The 12,760-nt window shown below is 40.5% G+C and overlaps 1 protein-coding gene and 1 non-coding gene across 3 annotated transcripts in view; one reads left to right on the top strand and one right to left on the bottom strand.

Moving 5' to 3' along the window:
* Slco5a1 (solute carrier organic anion transporter family member 5A1) overlaps positions 1-12,760 on the bottom strand; it is a 136,288-nt gene that overhangs the window by 108,699 nt on the left and 14,829 nt on the right. The window lies entirely within an intron of this gene.
* LOC113188819 (small nucleolar RNA U13) lies at positions 5,905-6,008 on the top strand. The gene has a single exon (XR_003301587.1). It is a non-coding gene; the product is annotated as a small nucleolar RNA U13 (small nucleolar RNA).

Here is a 12,760-nt window from a genome sequence, read left to right as displayed (position 1 = left end):
ACTAATTAAAACAAATTTAAAAAATGAAATTAAGAAAAAGAAGAAGAAATATTTCATTAATGACATATATTCAATACATTAAAAATTGTCTGAGATGTAGTGTCCTTGTCCTTCTAAACCTGTGGCTCTGCTTATTTTCCTTTGACATATGCAGAGTACCCCAAGTGCAGAGTATCTGTTAGGGACAGGAATCATAGCAATGACTGAGAAATGGCAACTTCCCTCAAGGAGCTCACAGCCCCGTGTGACGGCATCTGGGTCATTCACAACAGAAGAATTGTATCTGTCACTGGGCATTTCCTAGATGAAGTTTATTTCATTTTAAAAATTCAATACTCAACCATTTAATGACCTTCTCTAATAAGTGAATTACCGAAGGCTTACTTTAAGAGATATTCAAGCAAATATCGATCTGACTATTAAAGGAAGCTCAGACTATCAGGATAAACAACATTATAAATAGTAAAGTCAAAAATAAAGTCAACAAGGAAAATGTCTAAACTGAAATTCTATCTTTACCTTTTTTAAAAAAATGGAAGTCTTGTGAGTCTAGGATCTATTTTTATCAAATATTATAAATACCCCATCTATTACCCATCTTCTTCCACAGAGCACAGGGGTATTAGGAATATAAACACCCTAAGCACAGCACAGTGGGCACATCTGTAATCCCAGCTAGTGAGGAGGCAGAAGCAGGAAGATTACAAGTTCAAGACCAGCCTCAGAAACTTAGCAAGAACCTGTCTCAAAATAAAATAAAAGGGCTGGGGATATAGCTCAGTGGTGGAGTGCTTGCCTAGAATACGTAAGGCCCTGAATTCAATCCCAGTATAGAAAAAAGCAAATTGAAGGAAGAAAAACATGCAAACACCCTCAGAAACATTACAATTTAGTTAAGGAAAGGAGATATGCACATAAAATGTTTAAAGACATGGATTAATACCATTTCAATACCAGAAAAATCACAAGCCAGTGCTGATTCATGGCCAAATGAATAAGGGTAGTATTGCATTTTACCAAGAAAAAATCATGAGCACTTCAGATAAGCATATATTTAAGCAAGATCTTGAGGAGGAGTAAAATTTGGACACAAATGGATCAGGAAGGCAAAGGCACTCATATACAAAACTGGAGGGAAAGACCAGAAATAAGATAAAGAGTGGATTATTTGGAATAGAAGAGAAAGAGTAAATGTGGACAACCTTCAATGTCAAGGCAGGAAATTGGATTTTATCCTTAATAAAGAGGAACCTGAGGATCCCCAGAAAGTGTTTGAGCAAAGATATACAAACTGCTATTTTAAAAGTTTGGCATCACTATGGAAAGGATTTAAAAGGAGCCAGTGAACAAGACGACCTAGCAATCCTCCCAGGTAGAAGGATCCCAAGTTCAAGGCCAGCCTCAGTAACTTAGCAAAGGCCCTACGCAACTTAACAAGACCCTGTCTCAAAAAAGAAAAAAAAGAAAGAAAGTTAAGTAAAAAGGCCAGGGATGTGGCTCAGTGGTTAAGCAACCTTGTGTCCTAATACCTGATACAAAAAAAAAAAAAAAGACTAAATCCCAAGAGGTTTTTTTGTTATTATTACTATTCCATCAACAATTCCTTAGACAGCACACTTGAAAAAGAAATTTCACTTGTTCTGAGATGTACTGTTTGTATTTTAATCAACTATGCACTTCATGAAAATGGAAATCTATGTTAAAATATTTTGCTGCAAAGTACATTACCATAGATCCTAGTCTTTATACATTTCTTATTTTCTTTACCAACATTTTATGATTTAGAGTTTTACATTTCTCTGACAGATTTTATTTTAATTACTTGTCTGGGAAATGTATGCATTTGCAAGCAACAAATAACCTAGATGGTGGCATCTGATGAATATATTTATGCACATCTTTCAACATTTTCTTCTAGTTTAGCTAACACAGACTCCACAATCAAAAAAAAATGACAAAATCAGTAGTCTTTCATCCAGAGTCACTCTCTCCCTTTAGTTCAGACAATGTGGCCAGGTCCCACATAAACAAACCATTAGAGCAAAGCCACAAACCTAGTCTTCCACCTTCAAACCCAGTGTACTTTCTATTGCCTGTGTCAACTCAAGCCTGAACACTCTGGACAAATCAATAATTTCTCTCTTCTTCAGTTTCTTCGGTTAGCAAGTCGAGGAGTAAGACCCACTACATCAATTTCCCAAGTGGGTTTCAAAGAATACTAATTTCTGAGATGATTGTGGGTTTAAAAGTTTTGTGGTCATGTAAATTTGAGAAAACTAAGTATTTTATTCCTCTCCTGAAGTTTAACAATGGAGATCAGCACACACACACACACACAAAAAAAAAATGCTATAATTTGGGTATACTCTGTCCCCTCAGATTCCTGTGATGGAAACGTGGACCTCAGTGTGGCGACAGGGAGGTTGTTATGTCACTGGAGGCACTGCCCTTGGAAGGGGTTAAATGGTTCTCACTGAACCCCAGCAGGGCTCTGGTTTTCTGTCTCATCATGTGACCTCTCCCTCTCACACACACGCCCACCATGCCATCTGCCATGAGGTGATACAGCCAAGAGGGGCCCTGGCCAGAGCTGGAGCCATGTAGTTTGAGTTTTCAGCTTCCAAAGTTGTCAGCTAAATAAATCTCTTTTCTTTATGTTACCCAAGTATTTGTGGTAGCAATAGAAAATAGACTACTACAAAAGGCTAAAGAAAAAGTTTAATGTTGAGACCAGCATTTCCTGATTGTTCAGAGGAACGTTTTTGTGTGTGACTCTTATTAATGTTCTGTACCTTCTCTGACCACTCTCCCTCCTCTTTTCCTTCTACTTCCAGTAAAATGAGATTCCTTCCTCCAAAGCTCAAACACACCCCAGAACCTTCCCACTCCAGGCTCTTAGACCTACTATCTTTCCCTAAAGGGCTTGACTCCTCAAAGCAATCTTCCCTGACCACCACTCTCCTACAAGGGGTTCTACTTTTTCTTTTTCTTCATAGCCCTCATTCAACATCACGTGATGTACTGTCTGCCTCTTGCACTAAAATAGAGGCTCCTGGAGACAAGAACTTTGTCCTGTGCATCACTATAAACCCAGCTCCTGAAACACTGGGAATAGGAGTACACTAAATGTTTGTTCAGTCAATGAATGAATAGACCAATGAATGCAGTCCGTGAAACCAGTGTTCTGTAGAACATGGAGCGTTGCTGCCATACCAAGACAGCAGAAATGCACTCATTAGAAATGCCACTTCTCAGGCCCCACCCTGGACCTACTGAACAGACCCACAGGACTGAGCCCAGCAATGTGGGTTGGAACCTCCTGGTGATTCTGATGCTCACCAGTGTTTCAGAACCACTGGTATAAATCATCTTTAAGATAAATCCAGCCCACAAAAGTCTAGAGTTCTGTTATTAATGAGCAATTCTCTTAAGGTGCTTTGAGCATTTCACAGGGAGATGGACTAATTTCTCAAGTTTCCTTAGGGTCTTAAGATTATATTATATGACAACATACCACTTGCCCCTCCAGTAACAACAAAGCTCTAATTAACACACAATGTCCCACTGAGAATTAATCAGCTTAACAGCTACCCCAACACACTTGAGGGCCATTTTACCATCTGCTATGACTAAGAAAACTCAGTTACCCTCAAATTAAAATTCTCTAATGAAGGTTACATTCATCCAAAATAAGAAACAGTCACACACACACACACACACACACACACACACACACACACACACATACACACACACACACACACACACATACATCTTTCTCATCATGATTAATCACTTGATTATATTCCCAATAATACTGCAGAAAACTCAGTTAATTTTAATATTGGGGAATGATCTGGAGGATATTTTGTATGCACTCATTTTTATCTATTTTTACTTTCTGTTGACTGAAAATGGACAATGAGATAATTTTTTGATTAAAAGAAATTACTGGAAAATGTCAAGCAAGCAAGCACATGGAATACCAAAAGCCTAGGGCATAAGGATCATTTACAAGTCACAGTGCCTTGTAAGGCTTTCGACATCCTGGCCCAAGCACACTGCCACGTTCGTGCAGAAAGATGCTCTGCTCTGTTTTTCACACTTCCCCATAATCTCCATTTCCATCATACCCCTCTCTGCCTTTCTGGCCCAGCCCACTCCTGCCCCTCAAACAAGGGGGAGTCAAGGCAGCAGCAACTACCATGCCAGGTAACAAGGCTGGGTCCCTCTTAGGAGTATGACAGCATCAATGACAGGACTGGCCACCAGCAACAGAAGCAGCACTAGCTGAGCTGCTGTCATCTTATTTGTGTGTATTTCATCTCCTGAGATAATCTCTAGTTTTAATAAAGAATAAGACTGGGACTTCAACATTGAAGCATCCTCCCTGACCAAACCTCAAGAATCTGCCATCTCTCATCTTTGCTTTGTCCCTGGGTTTCAGTGATATCCAAAACTCAAGTTGAAAGATCATCCTTTTGATTCTCAAGGAATTCCACCAGTCAGCTAGAACCCAAGCTCACCTCCTGATCTTTCTATTGAGAGGTGAGAGGTAGAAATTTGCATGAGCATCCAAGAGGGAATTTGAGGAGCTGGAATCTTGACTGGAGAAAAGGGTGGTAATCAGGAGACACTGCAGTGCCTTCCTTGCAGAAGCAAATCAGAGACCCGGTGAAAGTTAAGTCTGGCCAGGAATACGTAAGACTCTCACAGTCCTCTGGGACTAGACGTTAAAATTCCCAAGAAAGAAACTGGGCACAGGGGCTCATACCTGTAATCACAGCAACTCAGAGCTTGAGACAAGAGGGTTGTGATTTGAGGCCAGCCTCAGTTTCATAGCAAGACCTTATCTCAAGAAAAAGAAAATTCCTAAGAAAGGATGAAAGATGCAATCAGGTTTGGAAGCAAAACATTTCTGAAAGGTTCCAAGATCCACACCTTAAATATCAAGCAAGCCATGGGTTTCTTGTATTTTCTGAGTTTATTTCCTGATGTTCTGTCTCAGTATTTGTGAATGTCTTTTGCAAGGTGCACCTCTTCACATGCCAAAGCAAAGCAAGGGAAATGGATGATCTGCTCCATAGTCACCAGCACCCCAGATAGGAGGCTACACCTCACCCTTCCTCAGGGAGAAGTATGATATTAGTGCTGTGTTATGATTTAGATGCAAAGTGTCTCCCAAAAGCTCACAATTGAGACAATGCAAGAGGGTTCAGAGGGGAAATGATTGGGTTATGAGAGCCTTAACCCAATCAGGGAATTAATAACCTGGTGGGATTAATTGAGTGGTAACCAAAAGCAGGTAGGGTATGGATAGATGAGGTGGGGCATTGGGGGCATGGCTTTGGGGTATTTCTTGCAAGTGGAGCGCTCTCTGTCTCTCTTCTCTCTGATCATCATGTGAGCTGCTTCCCTCTGCCACACTCTTCAGCCATGATGTTCTGCCTCAGCGGGAGCCCTGAGGAATGGAGCTGGCTGTCTATGGACTAAGATCTCGGAAACCATGAGCCTTCAAATAAACTTTCTCCTCAACAATTGTTCTGGTTAGATCTTTTAGTAGGAGCAGTGAAAAAGCTGGCTAAAACATTCTGGAATAAAATTGAGGCATCTCAGGCAGAAGGAAGGTGAGACTGTCTGTCAGAGTCCTCTCTGTGAGGTCCTCACCCCTCCTGCATAGAAACCTTGACATTTCTGACTTTAAGGTGAGCACTCGCAGTCACTCATGGCTTTGCTAAGAGAAATGTGTTCATTTCTGGATGCTAACTTCTCCTCACCAGAGAATAACGGTTGTCACTCAAGCTCTGGTCCAACCACAGGGATCAATCATCGGGCAGAAAAGATGACAACCAAACCTTGGAGTTTGGTGAGTGCACAAGCCAAACCTAAGAGCCACTACTCAGGATCCTGTCCTGGTTCCCAGTCGTGACCATTGGGTTTTCATGCCATTGTGCAAGATGTTCCTCCCTGAAACCCTGATATAAAGTCAGCACATCAGCCTTCTGATGTGGAGGTGGGGTGGCTACAAGAATCAATATTCAGGACATTATCTATTGAAGCACAAATTGACAAGTTGTGTTCCAAAAGATTACTTGTCACTAGCCACAGCGTATACTGCTGGACTGCTCGCAACCAACCTTTCTAAAATACAACTTGGAACAAGAGGATTTCTAAAGCAAACAAAAGAAAGAAAGAAAAAATAAAACTCTCACTGGTAAATCCCAGTAACTACTCCATGTTCTCAAATATACTGCCACCAGCTTCCCAGAAACTCCCAAGAGAAAGCACCTCCTGGTTCCTTTTCCCCAAGACACAAATTGGCTTTTGATAGAGCCCCATGACCCCCAAGAAAAGAGCTATTTCTAGTTCCATAGCTCAAATCACACAAATATATTAATTATATGCTATATATATTTAAATTATATTACAAGTAGGCAGAAGGCAGAGACACTATAAATTCTAGTGTGAAGAATATTGGTGCTCATTTTCATGAAATTTCCCATAGACATAAAGTTCCAAAATGCCTTTAGATTTTGAACCCAACCCACAACAATCAAACTTAGCAGGTGGGCACAGGGGCGCACTCCTATAATCCTAGTGGCTCAGGAGGCTGAGGCAGGAGGATTGCAAGTTCAAAGTCAGCCTCAGCAACTTATTGAGGACCTGTGTCTAAAATAAAATACCAAAAGGGGCTGGGGCTCAGGGGTTAAGCATCCCTGGGTTCAATTTCTGATATTAAAAAAAAGCATAGCATGCCAGTTTCCCTCATATAATACACCTGCTGAGAAATGAGAACCAGCTCCAAAACCGAACTAAGAGGCCCAGGGCTCTATATCACAGAAGTTTGAGAAATGTAAAGGAGCTACTCATGGCAGATGAGAAGCAAAATAAAAGAAGCCACAGTCCCTCCTTTGAACAGAAACTTGTCTCTGGCTAGGATTTCTGCAGAACAATCATTTCCAAACCTGACAGATCAATGAGATCATCTATGAAATTTTTATAAAATACACATTGTAGGACTTGATCACAATCTACCAAATTAGATCTCCCAGAGTGGGCCCAGGAGTCTGCATTTTGAAGGATGCTCCTCAGATGATTCAGATGTTCCACTCTGGGGCTTGCCACATCAGAATCATGGACCAGCATACCCAGTTCTCAAAGGTCCTTTCAGCCTTGGCTCACGCATTGTTTCCTCTTAAGGATCTTCCTGTCTAAGCATCCCTTCCCCAAAGGCAACACTACATGATTTCATTTGTAGCACTGTTCCTGTTGTGTAATTATTTATTGGTTACTTATCTGTGGTTTGTCCATCCCTGGAAGTCTATAATTTCCATGAAGCCCATCCTGTTCCTGCCACACTCCAGCATACAGCTCAGAGCAAGCATGCATCACCCTTGATAAATGAAAACACATGGTCACCATGAATCTCATTTCATCTTATTGCCACATGTATAATACAGGTGGAGCACAAGTCGTTATTTCCAAGTTGATGAAATAAACCAGAATATGAGTGTCTCAATGTCTCAGAAGCAAGTGGCAGAAGCGAGTCTAATACCCAGGCTGGGGCTTCAGGCTCCACCTCCACTCCCTTTCCATTGTCTCATACTACCCTCTCCCCTTCAAAGAATATCAAAACTTGGCTTTAGTTTATTAATATCAAACTCACAGAAGAGTCAGCACCTGTGTCTCCAAGTCATTTTTATTTGTGTGAGAAGCAACTGTGCAATTCGGAAACATAAGCCCCTGAGGACAGAAAAAAACCTCGGACACATTCTATTCTTTTAACAGAGAAACAAGTAACTCACAGAGGGTGGGCAAATGGAAATGCGGTAGAAAATTCTAACATCGTGAATTCTAGTAAAAAGAAGACACATAATACAAAGGGAAGACTATTTAGTTATGAAGCAACTTCTCAAAAAAAAACTGCTAGTAAAAGCATCTTTAGCCAGAAAGAAAAGAAAAGCACATTCAGTTGAAACTTGGAGTACAGAGGGAAGGCTAATGAATTAAATATCAGGAGTTTGCTCTAACCTAAATAATCTATAAGAAACTAAAAGGGATATCTAAAAAGAAGAAATTCTGCAATTAAATGGATAAAAACATAATAATCACATTAAAATGACTGAACGCCAGTCATTAAAAATCTGATTTTAACAATAATGAAATTAGGGGCTGGAGATATAGCTTAGTTGGTAGAGTGCTTGCCTCACATGCACAAGGCCTTGGGTTCAATTCCCAGCACCCAAAAAAAAAAAAGGCAGGAGAACAATAATGAAATTAGAAAGTCATCCATTAGGGAGTAGCAATACTTTGTTAACACAGCCTTTGATATAATTGCTCGATACCCGGAAAAATTATGTTATCACAACAGTAGGTTTGTGTTGTACAAAGGCACAAGGGGAACTGGTTGCTACCTATTAGCACACTGGCAATTAATTTTTTTTTAAAGAAACCAGTGAATTTTCCTAATTATATTGATACCAAAAAAAAAAGTATGTCTAATGAAAATCTCACAAAAGAAAGGATCGTAACAAATTAGGTAATAAAACCAGCAATAAAATATCTGGCCATTTTAGAAGGGAAAAAAATGGGGTTTTATTGAGTAAATTAGCAGACATAGTAACCTCAGAAAGCATTTGGCTGTAGGCCTCCCAGGGTCTTCTCTGAAACATTAATTCAGATTGAATCACATTAGAGCAGTCAAAAGACTTTAAATCAGTAGGAGTAAATTAAAGCAAAGGGTAATAATCAACCAATAATGTTCTAAGAGGTAGGGAAAGTCCCAGGGGGAGCCCACAGATTCGGTAGTAAGTTTGAAGTGTGACACTGATGAAAGGATTAATAGCCCTCAAATTAAAATCCCAGATGATGCCAAGTAAAAAAAAAAAAAAAAAGGAGAAGTAAAATCAAAAAGGAGAAAGTCATTTATTGGCCCAATTTTGTGATCAGTGAGAATAAATACCCAGAATTTAAATATACATTAACAGATGAGTAATCCTTTAAGAGCTTATACAAAGTATAGATTTTACTTATCTTACCTAAAAGAATTCAGAGTAAAGCAAACAACTTTATTGCAATATTGGAAATTCACTTTTCAAGCTTGCCCTAGCTGCTCAAGAGGCTGAGGCTGGAGGATTCCTTCAGCCCAGAAATTCCAGGCCAGCCTAGGCAACATAGTAAGACCCCATCTCAAAAGAAAGAATTCACCTTTATCTTCTCACCCTCAAAAAATAACAGATTCTGGGACTGGGGTTGTGGCTCAGTGGTAGAGCACTTGCCTGGCATGTGTGAGGCCCTGGGTTTGATCCTCAGCACCACTTATAAATAACTAAATGAAGTAAAAAATACATTGGCAACTAAAAAACAACTTTTTTAAAAAATTATGGATTCTAAGTTTTTATGTTTGCCTTATCCATTTTTCTTAAAACAAGGCAAACTTACAGATTCAAAAATGAGTCAACATCATCTGAAATCAGCTGATTAAATAAAATGTACAATAATCAACCTGTACTTTTTAGGTCAATAACTCATACAGATTGACAATTTATCTTTTAAATATCTAAAAGGACATCAACACTTTTTTAATCCTAAATATAATTGCCACTAACACAAGTGTGAACATTTTGTTTGGCATATACATTTTTTAAAAAAGAAAAAGGGATAGAGCTGGGCATAGTGGTGCACGCTTGTAATCCCAGCACTCAAGAGAGTGAAACAGTAGGATTGAAAGCTTAAGGCCAGCCTGGGGAACTTTGGAAGACCCTGTCTCAACATTTTTAAAAATAAAAAAAGAAAAAGCCATCTATCAGAATGTAGTCAGATTTGCCAAAAGAAAATGTGAAAAGACATAGAAACATTTGAGTCGCTTAATATCAACTTGGTCAGAATATTCAAACACACTGCCTTCCCAGGGTTATCTATAAGATGTTAATTATAATTACCATACCATCATTATTATGCCATGTTAATTATTATTATCACTGATATTGTTATGCTATCTTCCACATATTGAGATATATGGAAGGTTGGGGAATGAGAGTGCAGATTTGTCTTTGCAATGAGAAGGTTGAGCATTGCTCCTATTCCCCTTCTTCTGGCAAACAGCAGCATCATCTGCAAGCTGACAGGACAAGCGCAGAGCAGTGCAATGTGGGACACCACTCCAGTGACTGACTCACAGATAACTCATGCCCATGATCACAAGTCTCATTAATATCGGGCTATGCCGGAACAGGAGGGTTCACCAACTACAAACACAAGATGACCCCCAACACGAATTACACTGTGTACAGTGAAGTATGTGAGTGTGGTTTACCTGTCTGAACTCCACACCAGGACAGGGGGGTTCCAGGGCTGTACACCCAGGAGGGGGTCTGAGAGCTTGAGAAGCCACTGGACATAGTGGTACCAGCCAAGCTGCAGGTCAAGGCAACAGAAAGCAACATTCAGCAGCCTGGAAAAGTCACAGTTAAGATCCAAGGAAGCAGCCCAATAGAATACACAGGGACTGGGCAGGGAACAGGAAGTGAGGCTCTAGGTGGTGAGCATAATTGTGGGGTGGGCAGATAGACTAGGACAGAGCCAGCCATGGACAATTGAGATAGGCAGTGGCATCTCCAGAGATTATATGAGACCCTTGAAAGGGTTACCTGTAGCCTTAACCATGACTAGGAAGTGAGCTGGTGGGGTCCTGTACCAGACAGAAGAAAGCTAAATCATTACAAACACTGAGAACTTGCTGATAAAGAGACATCATGGAGCTGGTACGGTGGCACAGGCCTGCAATCCCTGGCTTGGGAGGCTGAGAAAGGAGGATCCTGAATTCAAAGCCAGCCTCAGCAAAAGCGAGGCGCTAATATCATGGCATGAATCATAAGGGTCATTGATAGGAATCCAAACTCTATTTCAGACATCACTTTCAAACCCTTTAAGCAAACCCTTTTATAAGAGTAATTAAATAGAAAAAAAAAATGATTACTTAGACTTGAGTTCTTTTCTCTGTCCATGTAAAGTCTGAACGGATCACCAGTGAATGGGCAATAAACTGACTAAAGATAGACAAAGAAGGAGTAACAAGAGGCTTTCATGATAATCTATAAATTATTATTTGACCCTGAAAAATATAAGAACTAGAAGAAATTTAAAAATTACTACTCCAGCTATGGTGAGATTGAGTCATATTTCTAGAGGACAGTTCAAAAATGTTTTACAGCTATTTCTTCCACTCGTTTTATTTCACCTTCTTATACCCTCAACTCTAATACACACAGATGCTCATGTGACCAAACACGGACCATGCACCCTCTAAGAGAGACATGAAGCAAGAAGGCTCATTCTGTTTGTAGACCCTCGACCCTCTGCTTCTTTATATAATCCCATTCATAATAAACCAAACGAAGCAACATATCAGGGGGTGGATTACCCATGAAGTCGCAGACAGATCCCAGGAACCACAAAGGTTCTGGAATTACCCTCATGCAATCAGATTTTGCTGATTAGAGACCTAGTCCAAGAATTGTAAGTCTTGCATAGGATAGAAAAGGTATAAAAACAGCCCAGGAGCTCATGTGTTTAGGGCTAACTCTCTATGCTCCTTAGCAATTAAACTTGATTATAGCCAACAGCTCCCATCATAATTATCAGAAGCCCATAGCAAGAGCATCTCGTTAGGAAGCTATTTATAACCTGAAAGCTTTGTCTTCTTTCTCCCCAGGAGAACTCTTCATTTGGAGTGAGGATATCATCAGATATCCCAGGCCCAATGAAGAACAGACTCCATGCATCACTGGGGATGGGGGTGACGGATGCCTGCAGAAGAGGGGCCACCCAGGCAAGAACACCCTAATGCAATGAGATCCACAAGGCTTGTACCTTCTGGCTCAGAGACAGCTGGACACACAGCATCCTGAGCAGGTGTGGTCAACACAGGTACATGAAACTCAGCTTGTGAGTCAGCCAACCCATTCAGAAAAGCCACAAGAAGAGTTGTACCTGCCAGCTGCAAAGAAAGCTAACACCCCTCTCTTCCTCAACAGGATTAATGGAGGGGGTGTGGGGGGGAGGGGGAAGTGGCCACTTGGGACTGAACCCAAGACCTCCCACATGCTAGGAAAGTGTTCTATCCCTGAGTTACATCCCCAGCTTTTTTTCTTTTTCTTTTATTTTACTTTGAGACACAGTCTCATTAAATTGCAGAGCCTAGCCTCAAACTTGTGATTCTCCTGCCTCAGCCTCCCAAGTAGTTGGGAGTAATGATGAGCCACCTGGCTCTACGATTAAAGTAATGACAGCCCACATTTTTGAGTGTTTAATCATATGGTAAGCCAAGCACTGTCTTAAAAACATTGCACACCTTAACTCACAATGGCTCACTTTGATCTCTGTGCCAATAAAGTCATAGAGAGGTCACAGAACCTGCCCTGGTTTATACCACTGGCCAGGGCAGAGCTGGGATCCAAGCTCTGGGTTAGCCACAAGATTTAACTACCTCACATATGGTATAATCCACATTTATAACTCAGGAGGTCTAGAAGAAGTCACATAGAGTTCTAAGAAAACCCTTGAGACCCTCTAATTCAGTTCCATCTGTTCACAAAATGCAAAACCTGAAATCCAGACATGTCCCATGACATTGTCCCATGAAGGTCACTCAGCTGAAAATCATCTCAGGACATCAGAAATCAATGGTGCTAAAGAAATCATCAAATTAGTGTGTGTGCACAAATATATAACACTGAATCCCACTATTAATTATAATGCA

Source organism: Urocitellus parryii, chromosome 7, assembly GCF_045843805.1.
Source record: "Urocitellus parryii isolate mUroPar1 chromosome 7, mUroPar1.hap1, whole genome shotgun sequence".
Classification (NCBI taxonomy): domain Eukaryota; kingdom Metazoa; phylum Chordata; class Mammalia; order Rodentia; family Sciuridae; genus Urocitellus; species Urocitellus parryii.
This window is presented reverse-complemented; position numbering and strand designations above follow the sequence as displayed.